General features: G+C 36.1%; 1 protein-coding gene across 1 annotated transcript in view; it reads right to left on the bottom strand.

The window, feature by feature from the left end:
* The window catches only part of LOC6034803 (ABC transporter G family member 20), a 43657-nt gene extending 20087 nt beyond the window's left edge, over window positions 1-23570 (bottom strand). The window contains exons 1-2 of the mRNA XM_038248979.1: window positions 22936-23570; window positions 3205-3342 (exon numbers count right to left, since the gene is read on the bottom strand). The gene's annotated coding sequence lies outside the window, so the exon portion shown is untranslated. The remainder of the gene's footprint in view (window positions 1-3204; window positions 3343-22935) is intronic.
* Window positions 23571-24945: the final 1375 nt, after the last annotated feature.

Raw genomic sequence — 24945 nt, 5'->3', positions numbered from 1 at the left:
GCAACGCAAATTTATCACGTTTAGAATTGTGCAAAATGCAGTACCGGAATAAAACATTGTTTTTAAATGATGCTTTTCAAACCATTGAAGATTCGCTAAAACATAATTAACCAGCAAAAAAAGTTAAAGAAAAAAAGAAAAAATAAAAGTGCTTCGAATTGGCTCAAAATTTTGCAGGGGTTCTGGCCGAAATAATCAAACCCTTTTTTTTGTTTGACCAATAGGGTAACCTACGCCGTGTTAGAGTGGTCTAAAAAGTTGGCATTTTCGTAGATTTTCAAAAAAAAAAACACTTTTTTTAATCATAACTCGTCGCCATTTTCACAAATTTTAGCTGTCTTGGGCGCAAATGAAAGATGATAAGTTTGGCTTTCAAAAAAAAATAGTTTGGAATAGCAAAAATCTAGCCTAACATTTGAAAAAGTCTTATGAAAACTTCAAATACCATTTTGACGGTGTCTAGACCAAAGAGCCTATAACTGAAAATATTTCGCTAACTGATAGAAATATATTTTTAACATTTATGTATCTGTGATAAATAATATGTTGAATATGAAATATTTTTAGCTACACATTTAAAAAATAACACAAAAAACTAACTTAATCCACCTATGTGGTTGGAGCCTTCCTCACTGGTAATAATTATTACCAACAATGGCTGATGTGATGGAATTGTACAAAAATTTCATCTATTTTTTAGATCCGGAATAAAAAAGTACATAAATATCACTTAAGTGGCCATACCTCGAGACAGGGTTGCCAGATCATCAATGTTTTGGACTCGTTGGAAAGGTATTTTGATAATCTAACCAACGATGGGTCGGATGATGGACCCGGACATAGTTTACATACATTTAAGTGAGATCCGGATATATTTGAAAACACATGTTTATACATAACTTTTGAACTACTTATCGAAACTTCAATCTGTATAAAACTCGATCTATGGGACCCTAAACCAAGTCGAATGCAACAGGTTCGGGTCAAATCGACACAGACACATAGACAATTGTTCAGTTTTCGATTCTGAGTCGATATGTATACATGAAGGTGGGTCTTAGACGTGTTTATACAAAGTTCATTTTTAGAGCAGGATTATAGCTTTGTTTTTAATTTATCACAGTGAGGAAGGCAAAAACGAAAGTATGTCATCATATTCACACCTGTAGTTATAATACATTTTTTATTTTGTACGCACCTGCCAGAAAATGTAGTAAGAATAGTTGGTTGAATTAAAATAAGATGATAAACTCGTTCCATGTGTTTACGTGACTAACAAAAGTACGTGTTCGTGGCTTAATTCTACGAATAGATACAAAAAAATGCCATAATCTATGGCACGTACAGTTTACAAACAATGGGCTCCATGAGCAAACAACATTTCTTCACACAAAGTAGTTGATTCTTATAGCAAAAAATCCACTTTGTACATCCTTCGGCTGGCTCATCAAGTTCAAGATAGCCTTAAACTTTCCAAGCATCTCTTTGATGCAGCCAAGGTTCTCGTGCGGTTATGGACACGTCTTCTGTGCGGTGGCCCGGCGAAACCTTCTGCCAAACAGGTCTATGATGACTGAGCTTGTGCTGCTAAGCTGCTAAACATTCATTCAGAATTGGGCACTCCGTTGAGAATCAACAGTGGGTCGTGAATAATGCGAATGTGTTTCGCTGAATCATTTTCATTCAATTTGTCTTGAGCTGAACTTTAAGTTGTTCGAGATTAAACAGTCGATGATTTGTCCTAACAAGGTTGCTTGTTTGTTACTGTGCAGACAATTGTTCTGTTTTTCTAAAATAATAATTCGATCTATTAGGTTTTACAGCGTGACGTCACGAGCACACGCACACACATTTTTGCTGAGACACACGTGCAAAAAATGTAAAAAACGAAGTTGACTTTATAGCTGTCGGCCACTATTGCTAGTACCAACCACTAGTGTCTTCCTTTTATCTACAAGGACTTCGCCGCCCTGGGCTCCTAAGTGTATGAGAGTATGCCACGGAGCGACGGCGCCAAATACCCATATTAACACAAAGAATTTTAGAGCGCCCGCCGCGGGATTCGAACCGGCAACCTCTGGATTGTGAGTCCAGTGCGCAGTCCGATTGATCCACACGGACGGGACCAAAAAATTTAAACAGTGCAGCCAAGCTATCAAATTTCTAACCTAAAAACCGAGTCGGCCTAAAACCTAATAGTTATCACTAGCGTTCCCAGATCATAGAGGAAGGTACGGCAACAATATGAGTGTTTAGAAATTTGTGTCGTTTATGGACACCCCCATTTTAGAACAATTGCCCCATGTTGCCCCGCCCTGTGAACGCTAGTTATTAGTTATTGATAATCGCGCATTGACTTGGTTAAAATTCTTTTCACTATGATAGGGGGAGAGGGGGTAATACGCACCCCCCAAGGGAAAACTGTGTTTTCTCAACCATTACAGCATTACTGTGGAAGAATTTTGTTCGATGTTCTAAAACAACTATTATTCTTTGTCATCCATGTGAAAAAGTCTTAAAAAACCTCAAAATTGATCGAAAATATCAAATTTCTAAAAACATTTTTGATTCATTTCAAACAACCAAGCGGGGCAATATGCTCCGCAACAATGGGGCAAAATGCACTACAACAACGGGGCAAAATGCACCACAACATGGGGCAAAATGCACCGGGTAAAATCAGTTTTCACTAGTCACCACTAGATGACACCGCTGTTTTTACAAAGGAGCTTCACAGCGGTGCATTTTGCCCCGACCACGCTTTTTGCAGAAAATTTAATGAAAAAGGCATTTTTTGATGTTTTTGGACTCATCTATCTACAGAAAAGTGAAGATTATGGCAAAAACTATATGCCTCAATACTTACAATAACAATAAATGCTTTTTATATTGTCCAAAAATCATAATGAAAGTTCAATGAAAATTAGATGAAAACACAACATTTTAAAGTTTTGCAAATAACTTAAGCTGTTTTTAAACTACGATGCTCTTTTTTTTCCAGCATGGCTTAGCAATGTTAAGCTTCCAATTTCTATGAGTTTTTCCCCGGAAAATTCTTCCAAATACCGAGAAAAGCAAGGGGTGAATTTTGCCCCGGGGGTGCATATTACCCCCTCTCTCCCTACTTATAATCATAACTAGTGATACGAATCCTTTGTTGTGAAAGATCCCAATGTTCATGCTAGTTTTCTTATTACTACTTACATTGTGTCCCTATCTAGTTACGCCAGTTGCTGGTGATGCTATCGGTGCTAGTTGCGGTGTTATCTTTAGGATAGCATGTTGATTGATGTTTTTCGCTTTGTCGTTGCTGCAAAGAACACGTCGTCCGGTTAAAATGGGCTGTGAAAAGAAAACCAGGATTTTTACATTAAGAGATTATACAACCAAGTACATGATTTTATTACTGTTTTCGAGGAAAACTGGAAAAAACTGATTGCACTGAACTGTGCGTTTCAAACGTTGGAAAATATGACTAGTCTTGCGAAACTAAAGAACTTAAAAACGTTTACGCCATTGAACGCGTTCTATGTTAATTATCGAGTCATGCATGCGGTTTTACGTTCAAATCGCTAGTTGATATTTTACTCAATGTCAAACTGCTATCTGCTATGGTATTGAGAACATACTGCCCATTCCTAGACCTCTTCTGATGGAGGCAATACATAAGCAAAAGGCTCTCAAATTGGTAACACAGGTTTAAATAGCGGCAGCACGATAATGAAGCACTTGCCGGTATATGGACACTGCACTGAGTGAGTGGCAAGTTCTTGCAACAGAATGAAATGACTTTTCGCACACGGTCTCTGCAGCAGAACCGTTCTAAGTGAGGGTTCATTTTCACTTAAGCGCAATACCAGCGGATACGCTGCATATCACTTTATCAAGTCATCGCTTTACAAACCCGTCCATGCGAATGAACTTTTCAAGATCATTTGCAGACATTCGAAGGCCAGCTTGTTTTCAATTGGTAGTGTGTACAAACTAGTAGGTGCAATGCAAGTGCAGCGTACCGAGTTGTGTAACGATTTGACAAGATTGATCCTTAAACGGAAATAGATTTTGCGTTAAGCACGAACGGCATTCAAATCCTCTACAGAGAATTGTGAAGGATAAGTTTTTAAATATAAGCGATAAACTTGAATCGAGGTTTGCCAAGATGATTGCGGCTACTGTATATGGATGAATATATTTGAAATAATCCCAATGAAAACAACGTTCATGAAGCGCATTCATTTGGAACACGTTAAATAATTCACATTTAGGTGGTTTGGACCTTCCTCATCAAACCACCAAATAACCAAATGACTTAAATGTTATAAATTTAGATCGGACGATATTAAATATCTGAAGATCATTTATTATGAACTTGTCTTGATTTCCATATACATTCTTTCAATAAGATATTATTGAGTGCCCAATTATAATCAGCGATTTTCTAACTCGAAGAACAATCAAATTGTAGAACTTTAAAAGAGGATTTGAGTTTAAAAATATCAGTTCTCATTCCATAGAAATTATGTTTTATGCCAATACAATTTACCTAACCCTCTGTCATATGCAAGCTTAATAGTTTTCAATCTACATTGGGGTACACTGGAGGAATTGGGGTACACGGGAGAAATTGGAATTGAAATTGAGTGTCTTAGACATATCTATGTATTTTTGTTGCTATTGGTTCTGACGATTCACTTTAATTGAAGAATATTTTTTTAATCATTTTAAAATTGTTTACTTGAAATCATTATAACTTTAGATTTTTTTGTTTTATTTCAATATGAAATAAATTATTTGAATTACAAATAAAAAAACAATCGTATTTAAAAGCTGATTAACAATCAAAATAATAATGGTAGACGTTCCTTGACGTCTCTTAACCTATTTTAAATTAAAATATGTCTTGTGTCCCCATGACCACTTTCTCAAGTATGGTTCAAGATCTAAATTAGAAAAACAAATCAAACCACCTGGGAATTTAATTTGCAGGGAACGCACAAATCAACCAAAGAAGACGAATTAAGTATCTTAGATTTAAAGGCTCGCTCCCATAGGTTCGCCAGCCAACACCTGACGCTAAATTTGGAACCGGTTTCGTGCTCCATGTAAAATCATTCAACACGTGTGACGTTGTAAAAAAAATGGATATCTATACCGTTCTATATTGGATCGCTGCTGGAGACTGATTTTCAAAAACTGATTCGTCCTGTTCGAGCAAAAAAATAATTAACACCAACAGCAAAATTAAGCCTTTTCCATATCAAGGTAGCTGTAACTTGCTGAACTCTCCTTCTGATTCAATTCTATCGTAATCAAGCCGAAGCAATCCGGAATTGCTGTTGTGAAATCCGAAAGAAATACATATTTAAAATAACAATTACTTCAAAACCTTTTTACAATCAAATATTTAATCATGAAAATATCAAATCAACTATCACCCCAATCATCTTCCCGTGAAACAAAAATCAAGTAACAGGCATGTGCGTTTACGGTATGCAAATAAAGAAACCGGATTTAGAAAGAAAAAAAAACATTAAAATTCCACGCTACAGATTTGCATACGAAGGTTGCCCATAGGGACTCTCACGCCAAATATCAGCTCGTTTGGTTGAAAACTGGCTGGTCTCAAGCGTGTTACATTTTATATGGGAATTATTATAGGAACTTTGGATGTTTTGTTCATCGCACCTACAGGCCTGGGGAAAACAAACAGCAACTTTTAGTATGGCCAGGCATGCGTGGAATTATATGGAGAACAGTGTTCTCGAAGAGACTAAGTCACTTCGTTGAACCTGGCATCAACGGCATTCGGGTTTTCCCCAGAATAGACATCAAATTTCCCTTTGCATGACATAAAAGCTTGATGAACACCGCGACGCAACGTGTCAAACAGATACTATTGCATCGCATATAAAACGTTTCTTAAAACACCATGCAGAAAACATGCAGACTCTCAATGCAATGTGGCAACCGCTTCTGGCGTGCCTCTCGCGCGGAAACAAAAAGACTGGCCTTTTAAGGTTATGCAAAAATTCGCCCTTTTTTGCATCTTCCAAAATCTGTTTCATAGCATAACTTCTCAAATACTTCACTAAACTGAATAATTTTCAATAGGGTCTTACTAGACCCCAAAACGGACCGAATAAGACTAATCCGGCCAAAATCGGTTCAGACAGTTCTGAGATAATCGTGTGGACACCCTACACACATCTCCACCTACATTTGATTCTGAGTCGATATGTATACGTGAAGGTATATCTAGGAGGTGTATTTAAGAAGTTCATTTTTCGAGTGATTTTATAGCCTTTCCTCAGTAAAGTGAGGAATGCAAAATAGTAGTTTAAGCAACAAGTTGCAAAAAGAGGATTTTTTCAGCACGAGTCGTACAATTATTCAACGAGGTTCACCGAGTTGGATAAATACGAAGAGTGCTGAAAAAATCAAGTTTTGCAACGAGTTCCATACAACATTTTTTGAAATTCCAAAAAACACACACTGAGTGAAATTTTATGTCAAATTTTCATGTATTTTGTCAATAAATCGTTCAAATCAATAAAAAAATTGAAAAGTGTTACTTTTCGAAACAAGTGCTGAAAAGTTCAACTTTTCAGCATTTATTTTGAAAAGTGTTGCTATTCGATTCTGTTATTTTTGGTACAGAAAAGTAGGCTATTTCGTCGTTCAAGAATGACAGGAAAAGTAAGTAGTTTCACGACGGAATTGCAAAAATGTATTTTTATTACACTTTGAACTATGCATGGAATTACCATTTCAGGTGAACCTGTCACTATAAAGCTGTCTTCAAAATCTAAAAATAAGAAAAATATTGTTTATGGTAACTGTTTGGCATGTGATTAGGAAGTCTAACATCAATAAAAAACATATGTTTTTTTTTTCAAATATTGAATCTTCATGTCATTGTTGTTATGGGTCTCGTGGCGCAGGGGTAGCGGCTTCGGCTGCCGATCCCGATGATGCTATGAGACGCGGGTTCGATTCCCGCCTTATCCACTGAGCTTCTATCGGATGGTGAAGTAAAACGTCGGTCCCGGTTTCTCCTGTCTCGTCAGAGGCGCTGGAGCAGAAATCCCACGTTAGAGGAAGGCCATGCCCCGGGGGGCGTAGTGCCAATAGTTTCGTTTTTTTCGTTTCGTCATTGTTGTTCAGATCAGGGTTACCAGATTGCCAGATTTTTTAAGCGTGCTTCTTTGTGCCAGACATTGTTAGATTTTGCAAGATTTTTCTATGTATGTCTATTTTCAACCAATTTTTGAATAAAATAAACGAAGTTAAATGAAAATAAAATAAAAAAATATCTGTTTTTCTCAAACAAAGTGTGAATTCAAAATGTTTGAGATCATAAAATCTGTTAAACCATCTAGATTATACAAACTTGTTTATTTTAATTCATAGCCTCCATTCCCTTCACCTTTAGGAATGTTAGATTTTCGTCTGCCAGATTTTTCCAGATTTTTAATCGATTCTTTTTCAAATTTTGACCTGGTATCCCTGGTTCAGACCTCTTTTATAGGAGATGGTGGGGAGGATATCTTGAAAAAATATGCAAACATAACATTTTTTATCAATCCTTCAAAAGATCGTGTTCCTTTTTTTATTTGTGTAGAAAATCTACTTGATTTAACGACACATTCACAGAAAAAAATGATGGTAATATTCATCAGGAAATGGTGACAGATCTTTTGCAAAAAAAAAAGTGTAATATTTTAATAATGGTAATTGGTAATAATGTAATTGGTGAATTTTCATCAGTTTCTGATGAATATTCCAACATTCCAAAATTCAACATTTTTTTGCTGTGTTGTTTTTAAAGGCGCAAGCCTGTGTGATAACAGCTCTTAAAAAATTCAATGTTATTCACAATGTACATTCGAGGCTTGAACTCAAATTCAAAGGGATCGCTATATTCTACAGTCTACACATTCCCATAGAAGGGTGAACCAAAACCACAGCAATGACGCGATGACCAACTGTAGCCAGTCAGTGTGCTTGAGCAATTTCCAATTAACGTCTGGAGCGAACGAGTGATGCCCCACAGACCATGCGAGTGAGCCACTAATTCGAGCTCTGCCTTTAGTCACCCGACCATCGAAGAGTTTTGTATTTGCCAACTGTCCCCTCCTTATATAAGGTGCACGTATACGCAATTGAAGTTGTTTTCAGGGTCATCTCTAGCGGAAAGCGTCGTAATTCAAGCAACAATTCAACTCAAGTTTTGTTGCAACTCAGCTGACTACCGCCGCCAAAAGGTGTGATACGGAGTGTATCAACGATGATGCTCATCATCATTAGCAACAATTAGGAAATCCAATCCGCTATAATCTCAAGTCACAATTGGTTTGGTGATACGTGACCACGTCATGCGTGCAGTAACGATAGCGTTGCCATTTTTCCAGCGCATTTAAGCTCAATTCCGACTATCATGATGATGGTATCAATAAGTTCAATCGCTTGAACTCATCAAAACATTTTGAGGGGAAATTAAAATTTGCACATTCAGCTTTTCAAAAGTTCCATCTGTCAGCCCATCGCTAAGTGCTCACGGAACCATGAGTGGCAAATGGGTGGGTAGAATTACGGGCCATTAAACAAAATGAGTGTGCCGAAAAAAATATCAGACCAAATCCCCTTTTTCAATGACGTTGAAGTCAAAAGCTCAAAATTGTTTTGTCTTTGTTGTTCGAATCACGCTGATCTTTATGGACAAAACCGTTCTTCAGATGATTATAAACAACTTTTTCTGTAGAGTACTTAAAAAAACTCATGCTCTTAGATTTATTTACGTAATTTTAAACCTACTACCCAGCTTTGTTGACCCATGGTCAATTCAAGCCAATGTTCTGGCAACCTTACACAACCTTGAATAAGTGATTCATCCTGCTTAGCCATGTTTAATTCATTGACGAAAATTTCGACGATGGAGTGAAGTTTGCTTGCGTCAATTTGATCTGTGAATTCTTTAACTGCTTCTTAAGAAAGATTTGGTTTGCTGAAAACCAATATATACTGCCAGTGGATCCTAATTGATTCTTGAATAGTACTTTAAGCAACGAGGAAGTGGTCTGTTTGTACAAGTATTCTTATAAAAAACATGCAAACACATGTCTTCCTTGTTCTTTGAGGAATATTCAAGATTTATTTAGGATCCACCTAAATCTACCGTCATTTGGGGCAAATTTGAAGCCATAGACTACCCATGTTCGCATAAATGTCTCATATGCAAAACATCAAGTTGAGAAAAACGCATTTGAAGTTTGTCCCACACATAAGGCTACGTGTTAGGTTTTCGCGAAAAAACTGGATTTCATTCTGATTTCAAGAACAAAATACTGGATGTTGTAGGCTCTTTAGAAAGATCACACGATTTTGAACCAAACTGCATTATTAGCTCAAAAGTGATAAAATGCATATGGGACATTTATGCGATCAGGGCTAGTAGATGCTCTTAAAAATTGTTGTCCTTTTTCAGACTGTAGTTCCGAATCGACTGATCCTTGAAAATCGGTGAAAAAATTAGAACCTATTGACGCAAACAAAATCCACTCGATCTAGTGATTTCCAGCAAGAGTATTCTCTTTCTATCACTCCTCCTCGACCACGCGTTCTCACCGCTGATTATTTTGTTCTCTTGAAAAACCACAATTAAAGAACGTGGGCGATTTGAAACCATTATACTGCGTCTTATTATACAGCGCTGGAAAAAAATGTGTCTGTTTTTTTGTTTTTGCTAAACACTGTTGAGGATCAAGCATCTCTTGGAAGTTTAATTTTGTTTTTATATTGGATGAGATTTTCTCCATGCAACATCATTTTTCATATAAATCTCTATACAACTTTTCGAACTTGTTTTTGTATGACCAGCCCGTGAAAATTCGGAAATCTGTATCTTAAGAAGAAATCTTTTAATCGATTTGGTGGATTCGTTTTAGAAAAAAAAAACCATTAAGTAAATAAGAAAACAAAATTATTGAGAAAATTAAAAAAAAATGATTTGGAAAAACTAATTTAGCATTGAAAAATTTAAAATCGGTTACTCTTTTTAAAATGAATGCTTGAAAATTGAACGACACTAAGCAAGAAACACTTGAAAATGTTATACAAATGGACAGCTCGTGTAGTTTATATTTGCCATTGCAATTCCTGCTACGTGATATAAACTAAACACAATTGTACTATAACAAATCAAACATGTGCCGAAATGAATAGTTTTGTTTGAAACAAACGTTAACTTCCTTATAATACAATCCAAGGCATATTTTTTCTAGTATTTTGAATTGTTTACTGAGTTGAAATCCGGAATATGAGCTCGTTTAGAAGAAAAGTCGAGCATTCCATGAAAAGTATATTTACTACACAATTATGCATGGGTAGAGCAACTTTTTCAGTTATGGCAATTTTTAGCATATACGCAATTTCTGCGATCCATTGGGCAACTTCTTGCGGTATAGTTTGCGTTTTGCTTTCTCCTCTTTGAGATTATAATATAATCCTGCTCTTTAAATGTTGTTTTTACAAAAAGCTCACAGAACCACCTTATTTTTACCTATTGACTAAGAATGGAAAACTTAATAAATTGCTCTCTCTCTCTCTCTTCTCTTTTTGTGTCCAAAATTCTCACTTTTTCAGCACTGGCTGAACCGATTAAAGCAAAAATGCATTGCGCGGTAGGTAAATTTTAAAGTTGGGCTTCAAAAAAATCAAGCCATTAACACATTAACGATCCCCACATTTTTTTGTGATCTCTATTCTGCTCGAACCTAGGAGTCCAATGGCTTGAATGGGGAGAGCACCCAAACCTCTTTCTACTCCGAAGAACCTTCTACACCAGGGTTCGGGCTGACGACCTTTGGATTGTGAGTCCAAGCGCCACCAGCGATTCCACCGGAGCAGGCTTGGTTTGGTGTTTTGTTTGTCTTTATAGTAGGGAGACGACTAAGGCCGGGACGGACGCTTTACTTCCCCGTCCGACCCGAGCATGGGTAAATAACAAGGGAAATGCGTAATAATACCTTTCTCTGGTATCAATACCAATTTAAGGTATTGTTTTGATATTGCAAAATTGCAGAATTTGTCAATGATCGAACACCACATTTTGGTATTCTTTTGGTATTACAGTATTTTATCAAATTCCTCTGAAACTATGGGAAAATTTTGACCAATTTTGACAAAATAATTAATTTTGCGCTAAAATTATGTCTCAAAGCAAATGCTTTAATTGAAAACCGGAAATTTCAAACTTGATTTTAAACATTTTTGATATACCCCCTATAGAAATGACTTGAAATTGTGGAAAATATTCTAAGTCAGGATAACACATTTTGGTATTATTTTGGTATTACAGTGTTTTATCAAATTCCTCTGAAACTATGGGAAAATTTTGACCAATTTTGACAAAATAATTAATTTTGCGCTAAAATTATGTCTCAAAGCAAATGCTTTAATTGAAAACCGGAAATTTCAAACTTGATTTTAAACATTTTTGATATACCCCCTATAGAAATGACTTGAAATTGTGGAAAATTTTCTAAGTCAGGATGGCACATTTTGATATTATTTTGGTATTTAAGTGTTTTATCAAATTCCTCTGAAACTATGGGAACATTTTGACCAATTTTGACAAAATAATTAATTTTGCGCAAAAATGATGTCTCAATGCGAATGCTTTCATTCAAAACCGGAAATTTCAAACTTTATTTTAAACATTTTTGATATACCCCCTACAGAAATGACTTGAAATTGTGGAAAATTTTCTAAGTCAGGATGGCACATTTTGGTATTATTTGAATATTGAAAGGTTTCATCAATTTTCTCTGAAACTATGGGATATTTGTTAAAAAAAATTTACGAGTTAATTAATTTTGCGCTAAAATGACTTGAAACCCAAAAATGTTAAAGATGATTTTAAAAATTAGTGTGATATACCCACTAATATTTTTTTCAAAAACGTTGAAATATCTCTAAATCGGGATAACCAAATACTTTGAAAAACGAGTCAATCGACAGATTAATGAATTTTGGTGAATTTCAATTCAGTTTCATTTTAATAATACTTATTTTTCAATCTTGTTATTTTTCAGAAGCTTCAAGAACTTCAAGCAGAGGCCGTTCATCAATGACAAATGCATTCGGTGTGGTGAAGAATATCACTAATAACAACATGGAATCATCAGGTGAGTAGATTTGGCTGTTGCATATGAATAATTTCCGTTTTTTCACTAACTGCAACTGCTGCACTAAAAATGGTATCAAAATACCAAATTTTGGTATTACTTGTGCAAATATCAGCAACCAAAATGTGATCTTGGTTGCCCAGTAAAAGATGGTAAAATACCATCAAATCATACCAAAATCATGTATGTCATGTAGACCACAGGAATACCAAAATATGATTATCCAAGGGCGCGGGAATACCTAAAATTAAAACCATGGCAATACCAAGTTTTGGTATTCAAGCAATGTTCAAAAATCCAGAAGACCTCAACTTGGTATTGAAATGGTTCTATTTTGAGGTATTATTTTACCCTTGGAATAACATGGTTTGGTATTGTTGGGCCCTTACACATACAAGATTTTGGTATGATTTCATGGTATTTTACCATCTATTACTGGGCAACCAAGGGCACATTTTGGTCGCTGTTATTTGCCCAAGTAATACCAAAATTTGGTATTCTCGTGTTATTTACCCCTGCTCGGGGATGGAAGGTTGGAGCAGATGGGAATCGAACCTATGATCATCCGCTTACAAAGCGGGCAGCGTAATCAATCGGCCATGCCTGCTACAATTGGACTAATGATTTTGAATTCTTTATAACTATTCAGATTTCATCAGGGTGATTCGTGATTTTCAAGTAAAATCATCTCGTCAGCTGTGTGCTATCTTGTGACAACGACCAATTAGTACCAGGCTTCACTGAACACCAAGGTCTGGTGCGCCGTGGTGCGGTTTTCGTGTCACTATAGAACCCAAACCGAGCTGTTTATTGTCACACCATAGCAACTGTAGCGAAAGCACCTTGGTACACCACCGGTGCACCCAACTGTATACCAAGATGCAACTCAACAGAATAGGGGGATGGCGTCGCTATTTTTAGACCACGTTTTCCACTTTTTCTCCATCGAAAGCGACTACTTTATCGACTTCATTTTGCACTCTTGCACTTCAAAAAACCAGATGGCAGCACGATGTAACGCCACGTCCCTATGGTTGATCCAAGTAAACCGGAGGCGACATTGTTTTGATTGAGGTTTGTTAGCCATCATTCACATCTTCAGGGTGGCCTGGCGGTTGTTATCTCCGTCTTTTAATCACGAGGTTCCTGGTTCAATCCTGATTTAAATATTTTTGAGCTTTTTTTTTAATTTGTATTATCAAAATTAGTGATTATATACATAAAAAACATCTTCAAACCTGCGACGCTCTAGTCAAAGAGTTAAAAATTGAATGGATTTTTGTAGTGGAATAGAGAAAACGTTCTGTATTATGCAGGCAGATAAATAAAAATACCTATTTCAGGATTATATGCACTAGAAGTTAAAGTTTATATTTCACGACACTACGAAATTCTATTCCTAAAGAATTATTCTGAACAAATAAGAATCATTCAAAAAAATAAAATAATAACTGTCGAGATTCGAACCAAGATCCTTTAAAATACTAATGCAGTGCCTTTGACAACCACACCATTAAGAACTGTTGGCTTCAGCTAGCTTGCTAGGCATCAAGAGTTCTAAACATCTCCCGTGTCCACTTTTTCTCCATCGAAACCGACTACTTTATCGACTTCATTTTGCTGGGCGAGATAGGACGCCGTCTATTTTTAGACGATGACTCAACACTTTTCTACTCTTGCACTAAAAAAAAACAGATGGCAGCACGATGTAACGCCACGTCCCTATGGTAGTTTTGTGTACCCGATCCACACCGCCGTCACACCAAACTTTGGTTTCGGTGCACCGATCAAGCTACCGAGCTGTGTCGGGTTTTTTTCGTGACGAGAAATGGTGCGCATAGAAAAACCGGTATCATAGCAAACCGTTGTCGCACCCGTCAAAAGGTAAGTCTGTTTAGTACTATTCGAGAGAATCGAATTTTAAAGTTTGATGATAAATATTTTCAAAACTATGAATGGTAGAACCAAACCTTTTGAAGCAATCGGTTCGTATACTATCGCTTAACAAACGCTCCAAGTTTCAACTAATTTGGTTACACCAGTTAAAAGATACAGTAAATTATGTAATCAAAAATCTGAAAAGCACGTGTCACAAGTGTGTTTCGAAAGTAAAATTATACTACGTGTCACAAGTGTGCACAGAATTCCCATACAAACTAAAATAGACATAAATCAATAGTTTAACCGACTTAATCAGTATATTTTCAAAACAAAAGATTGTATTGCTTTTAGAAGGTGTGTATCAACATAAATTTGTGAAAAACAAGACAAATTTTCCACATTTTCCTACAACATGTATGACGGGTCACAAGCAGCAATGGCATAATCATCATCAAAAGAAAATCTCTGGACATTCATCAAGAGGAAAAATCCGAAGGGAGAATGGCTCTCCTCTCTCGCGCACGAAAGATCGGTAAAAAGAATCGAAAACAATCATCATCTTGATTATTCGGCGGAACACCTTTTTCACTACTACACCTGCAAGTGTAACGTCACACGTCGAAAAATTACCTGTCACATTTTGTAGATGGGCAATGTGTGTAAAAAAATTGAAATAAATATTATTATGTGGTGCTGACAAGGTAAATCACAAAAAAACCATCAGCAGATTGATTTTGTTAAAGAATTTCGGGAGCGATTTTCTTTTGCGTGATTTGCCTCCTCTCTCTTTCGCGGGTGAAGAATGTTCGCAAGCGAAATTGATTTTTTTGCGATTATTTCATCCCTGGTCACAAGTGTGCACGATCATTTTGATGATAAATTGGTCTATGTCACAAGTTTGTATTGCGATATCCGGGAAACGAAGCGAGTTTCCATAATCGGGTTAAAAAATCTTTTAGTGTTTGTTAAGTATAGCAAAACGTCATCATTAACTAATTTTCGACCAAAATGGTCTATGTCACAAGATAGCACACTGCTGACGATCTGGGTAACATATTAAATGACCCAAACACAGTGGAACAGTTATTACAATTCGCCCCAAATAATCCGATTAACCCCAGATGATTAGGTTGATAAATCACAAACCGTGCGCATAAACAATATATTTATGGTTTTTTTTTTTCAAGCATTTTGCGTCCTAAACCTTTTTTGATCAATGTATAAAACATAAGAGTATTTTCTTTTTTATAAACAATCCATCTTAAATCACATTTAACAATACAATGAACTCATAATTAAATGGTCCTGCCATTGCAATTCAAGTTTCAGTGCACTTTTCATGGCCACTTGTTCGATTTGACTCATTAGTTCATGACACAGTAAAAGTAGGTCAACAACATTGGACCAAACTTCAATTCCTTCTTTTAGCCGGTTTTTTCACAGTCACCGCAGATTTGCTATGCTGAGCAACTGATGAATGTAGTAAGCAGTATTGTGTGTAAGCATCTGATTGGTTTTGGATGCTGCTTGCTGGATATGGCCGAGTGTGTGTTTCGGTGATATAGTGTGAAGTTCAAGCAATAGAGGTAGGAGGCCATCCATAAACAACGTAGATGATATTTTAAATTCTAACCACCACAATTGGTGAATGATCATCTAACTGTGACCCCCTTCCACTTTAACTACCCACGTGGTTTGTGAATGGCCCCTAGAACACGTTGCGCCCGCGGCTGCTCAATTCAACCGAAACAGCTTTTAATGTTGATTCAACTTGCTGACATAGGCGCAAGCCCACTTTTTTCCACCAGCAGCCGCCTTACCAAACTCGTTTACAACGAGCAGCAGTATCCTGCAACAGCGAAAATTTTACAAATTCAACCAGTCAAGGTCGAGTTTGCAGAACTGGCTACTGCTGCGGCATGTCATAAGCGCAAATCCAACGGAATGAGTGGATTGGCTCCGTGGTCTTGAAAGATTCAGATGAAACGTTAATTTGTTGATGTAATATCTGTCAACAACGATTGAGCTGGGTGCTCAATAAGTCAAACATATTCTATATAAAGCAGTTTGTCAATGCTTCCATCGCATACCTAATTTGACTTTATTTTTAAAATAGGACTTTATTTTTAGAATAGGAAGCGAAGCGAAGCGAAATAGGATAATTTATTATTCAGTTTATTTTGTATGTCAAACTTAATTGAAAAAAGGGTTTCAGAACTTTTGAAATGTTTTAAAATATCGACACTATTGTTTTATTAGAAAAAAAACACATTTTTTTATTTCGAAATCACTTAGAAAAAATCAGCTGCCTCAATTTCAATTCTTGGCAACACTCAATTTCAGCTACCAATTGTCCGTCCGTAGAAATCACATAGAATTTTCCCAGCTTTTCCAAGAAAATATTATCGGAAATTGACATACATGGACACAATAATATAGAACAAATGATTTATTATTTCTACCTACAGGCTGTGAAGTAGCGTGGTTCACGGATATATCAAAAAGACAAAAGCGTTCAATTTCGAGCGCATCAACCGGAATTTGCAAGCAATATGGCCCCAGAAGCTAGCCTGCAAATTTGACTCATTTGGTTGAGTTGACCTAAAGTTAGAATTTTAAATGGAGTAACGTGACCCATGCTACTTGAAAACATATACATTGTATAGAAAAAACATTAAAAGGATTTTCGGAAATGGTTTAGTTTAATTCAATATTTTTGAATAATCCTGTTTTTTTGCCTGGCCTCTATGAGAACAATCATTGTCCCAATTGCCCAATTCCATTCACGTGTAGTTTAACTCAGAACAGTTCCTAAAACAAAGATCGTTTGTAAGCTATACAAGTCCGATGTATGTCATGTCAGTTTATATTTAACAAATTAATAAACAAGCTAAACCCGACAAACTTCGTTCTGCCTTTTTTTCGTTTGTTGACGTTTTTAACTTTTTTGCTTATTCAGCCTCCTGTGATCAAATTTCATTTTATGTAACTTTTCCCATACAATCTGCAGTTTTTTCCGAAATCGGTTCCAGAGTGGCCAAAGTTGTTACTTTTTCACGTAAGAACCTTCCTTGGACTTATACGAACCCAACGCATCAAAGAGCACTTCGATCCGACGCTCCGTATTCAACTGATTCGCGTTCGAACAAATCCGTCGAAATTTTATAAATACAGTTATTAAACCTCGCATAGTGCGCAGGCGTTACGCTTTTTATTTCTTCAATTACTCGAAAACGACATAATATTTTCGCAATCTTTTTTAAGCTGATAGTAGATTGGAACAAGACGAACAAATTGCTTCAAAAAGCATGAAAAAATATCACACCATGCTTGAGAAATTGACGAAATACAAAGCATAACGCCTGCGCACTATGCGAGGTTGAACTATACATAGATTATCTTCAGTATTTCCTAAAGAAGGCACCATAAGCAGTGCCGAAACTTCAGAAAATATAAAATAAACGGTCTACTAGATTATGACTTAATCTCCGAAGAAGCAATCTCGCTACGTGGAATAAATAATAATAAATTCTGTTGCCAAATATTGAAATGAAACTGCACGGAAAATTAAAAAAAAAAGTCAAACCTGTTCAGCACACTTATTGACAGACACATTAGTACCCATTAGAATAAATTAGCACCCGTCATTTGAGCGGACGTTTACACAAGATTTTTATTACCAAAATGTCACTTCATCGAATATTTTTCTCATTTTGTGCTGTATAGAATATTGCTACAAACTAGCTCTTCAATGATAACTACGCAAGTCAGCTTTCATTCTCATAACTCGTTTTAAACTGTCAAGCCAACAAGTCAGTTAGTAGAACAAAACGTTATAAACAAGCAGTAACCATTCTTATAAATCGATTAAATTTGAATAAGATTGTCGATAATCGTCAGCTGTGCGGTAACTCCCTAACTCGTTAGCATCATACATGTAAGACGGTGTATGCTAGAACAACGCATCGAATTGTATCCAACGGATAATCTACCGGAATAAATTTAGCTTGCTTTGTAAGTCTACTTTACGCGATCTAGAAATAATTCAACGTAAGTAAGTGGAAGTTGTTTTGAAGATTTTTAAAGTGATATCATACATGTTATTAAACAATCAGGGTGAATGTAAATAACCTCATTGGCGAAGATTAAGTAATTTTATTATTGTTGTTATTTCATCTGTGTGATAACAATACCGCACCATCAACTGGGGCGAATCGGGAGTACAGTCTGAATAGCGACAGTGCGTTCTAGAGCACTTACATATGTATTTGGGAATGAATGAACACATTTAGTTGCTCTGAATCTGATCTAACCGAAACCACTAAAAAGATCACATCTGAACCAGATGTGTTATCTAGTAAAAGAATATCACAAAATAAACGCCATGTCATCTTGAGATCCGCATTTTTGATGATCGAACCAGGTAAACATGTTATACGTATATGTGTGCTTTTCATGACAGAAATAGCATTTTTAAAGCAGATGAACGTCCGCTCTTTGGAATAAATTTTACCGGCGTTCAACATTTTTGTTTACTCATTAGTCTTTAAAATCGTCAGAGAGGGAGGGAAGTAGAATCTTGGATTTGGATTTGATTTGATATCAAGAAAAAACTTAGCTCTCCCAAATGCATATTTCGATTAAATGTTGTTGTGTTAAAAATATTGGTCAATGTTCTCGATTCGATACAAGGCTTTTGCAGGTCGTGAAAGTAGTTGAGAAGCTAACGAATAACGGGTTTTTCGTCCTGTCATTTAGTTGAAATTTATATACACCGATTCAGTTTCTTTTTTTAAGTTGATTTTATGAGAATATTTAAAGATGTGGATGCTGCAAAAGAAGTCTGCAAATCGTCGTGATTGTGCTATTATGTCGGACGTGCCCTTTGGGCCAAATTGAAATGAAGGGGTAATGCACAAATGATCTTGTTTGATAATGTTGTCATTGCATGCTTTAATTTTTGTTTATTCAAGATTAAGCATCAAAAACCGTTTTTCTCATAATCGCCAAAAAGGAAAATGCGACAAGCTAGCACGCTAACATTGAAATGTTGAGTCGAAAGAACCATCTTGTGAAAGGGAAAAATAAAAACCGAAGCCATAAAAGAATGCTTCGATGGCAGCTCTTCGAAATAAAAAAATGCAAAATTAATTTTTTTTTTTCTCGTTATCTTGTGTTCTGCAAAATAAAGGAACAGCATGTGTAACTCCATTCGCGATTAAAAGCTCAATAATTCCGACAGATGGCGCAAAGCATCAAAGAATGACGATTCAAATTTTCGCTGTTCGGTTATATAGGAATGCAAACTTAAAATTGAATTTACAGCTCTTAGAACAACTTTTGAGAAAAAAATTCAAGTTGTACGAGTGTAAACTTTTTGCCCTCTATAAATTAACGCAATAAAAAAAATTTAAAAAAAATAATTTTGAAAAATAATATTGTTTAAAATGATCAGCTCGAATTTTTGCTCAAAAGTTGTTTTGAACGCTGGACTTTTACAAAACAGAATTCGCATACATAACCTCAAAGGGCAAAAATTTCAATCGACATCCTTCGTTCTGTTCTGCTACTCAACACTAGAGGGCTTTTGTAAATTTGATTTGGTTAACCGCGGGGGATTTTCTTGAAATAATTCGAACTGTCAAAAAGCCACCAAAGCATCTACCGGTGGATACTTTTCTACCACAGATTTTTGTGCGATCAATGTGGTAGATGCTTTGGTGGATTTTTGACAGTTCGAATTATTAGTTTAATGAGTTTAATAGTTTGGATGAATAAAAACACATTTATCCACAATGTGAGAATCCCGGTTTGAATTTTTTTTTTTCAAACGCTTGGCATGATCTCTTATTAACCCTTATCAGCCAAGCATAGTAGAATGTTTATCCGTTCTACTCATGAAAAAAGTTTCTAGTTTTGTTATAAATTGAAGGAGCTACGCGCGACTGTAAAAAGAATCAAGTTTCTCCCCTCCCCTCCTAGAATGTTTCAATAAGTAACAATTTAAATAAATAAGGGTTCATTGACGCATCTCTGCGAACATAATTCGAAATAGCTTGAGTGTCGTAAAACCGTCTAAATTTTATCAAATTATGAATAAGTCAAGCTACAAACATTGTCACGATTTTAAACATTGTCATTTTCTTACAAAGTATGTAATTTAAGCCTGCAATATTCTACGTCTAATTTTAAAGCTAGAAATGGTTTGACCTAAAATATTTATATAGCTTTTAACAATATAGCTCTGATGACTATTTTGCAGGGTAGGTACTAAAGCAGGGGTGACCAAAGTATGGATCGTGGGCCAAACGTGGCCCGTGAGGTGATATTTTGTGGCCCGCGGACCCATTTTGAATGATCATGTAAAATGGCCCGTTGACTACTTGTAAAGTTTTTTTATCCTTTTTTTAAGCTAAGGTTTATTTCAAACTTTTATATGCTAATCTTTTTTTTTATTTTTTGTTGTGAGTGAATGTGAGTGAAACTAGTAAATATCTTCAAAACTTTCAACAAAATTTTTTGAAAATATTTTTAAAACGTTCAAGTTTGACTTAGGTAGAATTCTGTAATAGTTGCAAAAATTTAAGTTTTCATTATTAATTTGCAAGTCATAGTGACCCTTCTAAGAACTGACCCTCAAACTTACATTGCACTTCCTTCGGGATTCGAACTCATTACAGTTTGATAACGAATCTGATTGATTGTGGAAATCGGAGGATCTAGTTTGTTGCAAATATTTTACAAAGCTTGCGTCGATCAACCATCCCTTCCCCCATTATTAAAAAATTGGTTCGAAAAACCAGGAGCAAAAATATATTTTCAGAAAACTTCAAAACTTCAAAAAAAAATTTAAGTGCAATCAGCTGTAATTAATTAAATATGCATTCCTTTGCATTTGCATCATTTGAGAATCTTGGGTTTATTAAAAATAATATGAATTTTAGTGAATTTTCGATGAAATAAATTTTGAAATTCTGGCTCTGAAAGATTTTGTATTAGCCACACTTAACTTACAGATGAAATTACACCTTTAGATGAATTGTTTAACGTGTAATGTCACCATTTTCTAAATATAAAAACAAAACTTTATTTTTTTTTTTTTTTTGAAAAAAACAAGTACATTCAGCTAAAAACTTTTTTGCAAATACATAAAACAATAAAGTCAATAATACCGATAGAAAACTGTATTTTTGTGGTTTCCATTATTTTGAATTGACATTTTTTAAATAACAGAAATTAAATCTTTTAAATTAAAATAACGTTATTTATTTATTTAATTACCTTTTTTGTAAATTTGGCCCGCAAGCTCATTTGAGCTTCAAATTTGGCCCGGCATCCAAAAATTTTGAGTACCCCAGTACTAAATTGCAGTGTACCTGTGTTTTGCCCTCATACTCGAAGTTATGACCAATTTCCGTGACTATGATAAGCCTATCAGCATAAACCTAATCTGTTACAAATTAAACTTTCTCATTATTTCGTATCCGGCCTACGGATATTGAATTTATAATTGAACATACACCACAATTGGCAAGATTTTTTTTTCACGGAAAACCACAGAAATGTTGATTTGTAAAAACAGGATAGTAAGTTAAACTGTCCATCACTTTTAAAGAAAATCGCTCTGCATTCTAATATGTTCTGTATTTAATTCAACTCGACGAATTCATTCATCAAATTGTTTGGACCCTTCTTGAAGGTACTAAAGGAATTTTTATTTTAGTTAAATTTGTCTCAAATTGTGTATATCTCTTACAGCAATTTTCAACACGTGTAGGGTCGCTGTAAGAATATTGTCAAGGAAGCAAAATTTATATTTTCGAATCAAATTTCATGGCAATGATGGTGATCATCACCTCAAATATTTGGCAAAAGCTTTTATTTTATTATTCATTAATGTAAAAAGATCAGTGGTTGTAACAAGTTGTAACTCAAATCAGGTACACTTTCATACAAAATCTTTCATTTGAACACACTTGAAATACACATGTTTAAGTTCTGAACAGAACATATAAGTTTTAAGCAAAAAAATAGTATGCAGCTTAAGTTCCCAACAAATATCAACTTATTTTTATTCTATCGGCCTGTTTTAATCGCTACTTTTGCTCGTCGCTCTATAAGCTTGGGCTGGAAGGCAATTTGTCACGGTAGGACAGCGAAGCAGAATTTGCTGAAACAAGTAGTACGCTCAGGTTTTGCAAAATAATAAACAGACCTCATCAGTGCCACTCGTTGTGTGTGCGGTGTACAGAAATGGACTGCTGACCTTTACACGGCGACGAAGTGAAACGAAATGAAAAGTAGAGAACAAAATCGTTTGTTGCAATGTGCGCGAGTCGCCCCTTAAAATCACGCGACTCTCTTGCGGCCCGCTGGAACTAGTTTTCAACGGTTTTATCCAAGCGCGCGCACGTGTGTTTCGGAGTGAGCGCGCTAAACGAAAGTAAAGTTGAATATTTTTTTGTTCGGGTCGGGGCTCTCTCACTTGGTCCTTCTCTTTTACATCTTCAAAATTCCACCTTGAACAACACTTTCAGAAAACTTCATTTTTATCTTCCAACCTTATTCGCCTTTGTAGTGGCCGATGTCTCTGTCTGTCTGACTGTCTGTTGTTGGCGTGTGTTGCATCATAGCGCAAGGCCGTCAGGTTTCGGTTCGGCCAGAGAGTTGGTCAGACCACCGACCAACCGACCGAACAAACACGAACTAGGTACCAACTACCTACTAGTGGTGCCCCTCAAGAACCCATGGTGGCACAGAGGTGGAAAATAGCTATGACTTGACGGAATTCATTCACCTTTCACGTGGACCAATAAAACCGAACCGAACTGACATAGCTACAGAAAATGATAGAAGGAATATAACTTACAAATTTTACTCTGTTCTGACCGCTGCTGTTGCGCCACGTGCAATTTTCAAAGTGTGTTGAAAAGATGAAGGATGTTGAAAAAGGTGTTCGAAGCACTGACCGACTGGTTTAGAGTGATAGAGAGGTCAACTGTTTTGTTAAATTTCTTTCAGAGTCACAAATGTTTAATAAATCTTCTTGAATTCTTCACCACCACTGAGTGCCACAATTTCATACACCAATTAAAGCTTTTATGCAACCTTAATTATTTACAAGCTCTATGGGTTTATAGGTACACCGAAAACACTTTGTCTTCTTCTTAGGTTCCAAACGTTGCTGTCAATTCACCACGATAGCACCTGACTTTTTTTTCTTCACTCGGGCGTCACTTTTGATTTTGTTGCAATTTCACAATGGCCAATAAAAATAAAAGTTGCAATCAGTTGGGGCTATTGATAAGTGGTAATGCGAAAATTGCAGGTATTATTTCTTCTAGATTTGAAGCACACTGTTCAAAGACGACGAACCTTCCTTTCTACAGGCTGAGAAAACTTTAAATGGTGAACAACACTTGATATATTGCACGCGCGCGCCTCCTCGAACAGAACTCCACAATAACCTGGACCAACGCCGAAAAGCACACCTGTACGACACGAATGTAGATTCGAGACTGAGCCGAGAGATCGTGGCTTAGTGCTTTACGGCTTGTGGGGTGGTGGCGAGCTTGCGATGGGAGAGTCTAGTTCGGCTTATTACACTTCTACCTTTTTTTTTTCTTTTTTTGCTGTATTTAAGCACCACTTGCGACAGTACACAGAGCGAGTAGCCAAACCATAGAGAAGAAAAAAAATCTGTTGAAAAATATAATTTGAGCAGCGTTCAGGCATTTCGGTGATCATATTCTGATAAATGGCCGTTTGGATATGTTGGAACACAAAACGCGTTATTTGCGGCGAACGCAATGTTGGTTGGTACGTTGTCAAGGGATAATTCCTGTAATTTTTGGGTTCTTCTTTGCAGGTTGCTCGGTTGGAAGAAATTGCGCAGCGTAAAAACAAGCTAAATTGCTGAACCATCATGCGTCTCCATTCCAAACTTTCGAAGCTCATTCTTTGAAACCTTCTTTGATTTTAGTCTGATAGGGTCCTGAAGCCCTAAGTAAATTTTTATGTACCGTCAGTGGGGGTGACTATGGGTCAAAAAACGATACACCTCTCGTAATTTCTTAATAACAAAAACAATTCAAATAACATCGAAAAATTTTCAACGTAGATTTGTTCTTGGATAGTTTACTAACATGTTCCCAAAATATGGTGGATTTTGATGTACACTACCTTAAGCGGTGTATGCACCTCGGAAGGAACCGGTCAAGAAAAAAATCAAATGTGCAGCAGCGGCAGCGAAAGCAAGCCTAATAGGGCGAAGAAAAGCCCCAAGAAAACGCTCCCTCTCCTTTGTTCTGTTGTTCGTAAAGCTGTTTCTTAACCCCTTTCCTTTCGATCACCATACTAGCCTTTAAATGCCAATAGTTTGAAAATTGACCCAATCTCACCCTTTAGAGGGGGTGACATTGGGTCAAATGAAACTAAAATGATGCTCAAATACAACGATATGGTAAAAACAAGTCATCCAACAGTGTTTCTTATTCGAGGGAATCGTATTGACACGCTACAATGTTTGAAGTGGAGATTTTCAAACAATTGGGTGGTTTTCGAGCAATTCTAACAAAAATATTAGAAAAATGATTTTTGGTCAAAAACGTACCTCAACTTTAGACAGCTGTCAAAATAACAGGATTTGTTCTAGAAACGAGATTTTTTCAGCGAAGTCATTTTAAGATGTCCCCTACACAACCCTTCTAACAGAATTCAGTTTCATTGAGAAGAACCTGAGAAACGTGAGAAATGGTAAAATCTGTAGAAAATCACTTTGATCCATTCTCACCCCCCAGGCTCAATGTCACCCCCACTGACGGTACAACGATTAAAAACATGCTTAAAAACCATTTCTTATCACATTTTGTTATTTTCA

The sequence above is a fragment of the Culex quinquefasciatus genome, chromosome 1, assembly GCF_015732765.1.
Source record: "Culex quinquefasciatus strain JHB chromosome 1, VPISU_Cqui_1.0_pri_paternal, whole genome shotgun sequence".
In the NCBI taxonomy this organism is placed as follows: Eukaryota; Metazoa; Arthropoda; class Insecta; order Diptera; family Culicidae; genus Culex; species Culex quinquefasciatus.
This window is presented reverse-complemented; position numbering and strand designations above follow the sequence as displayed.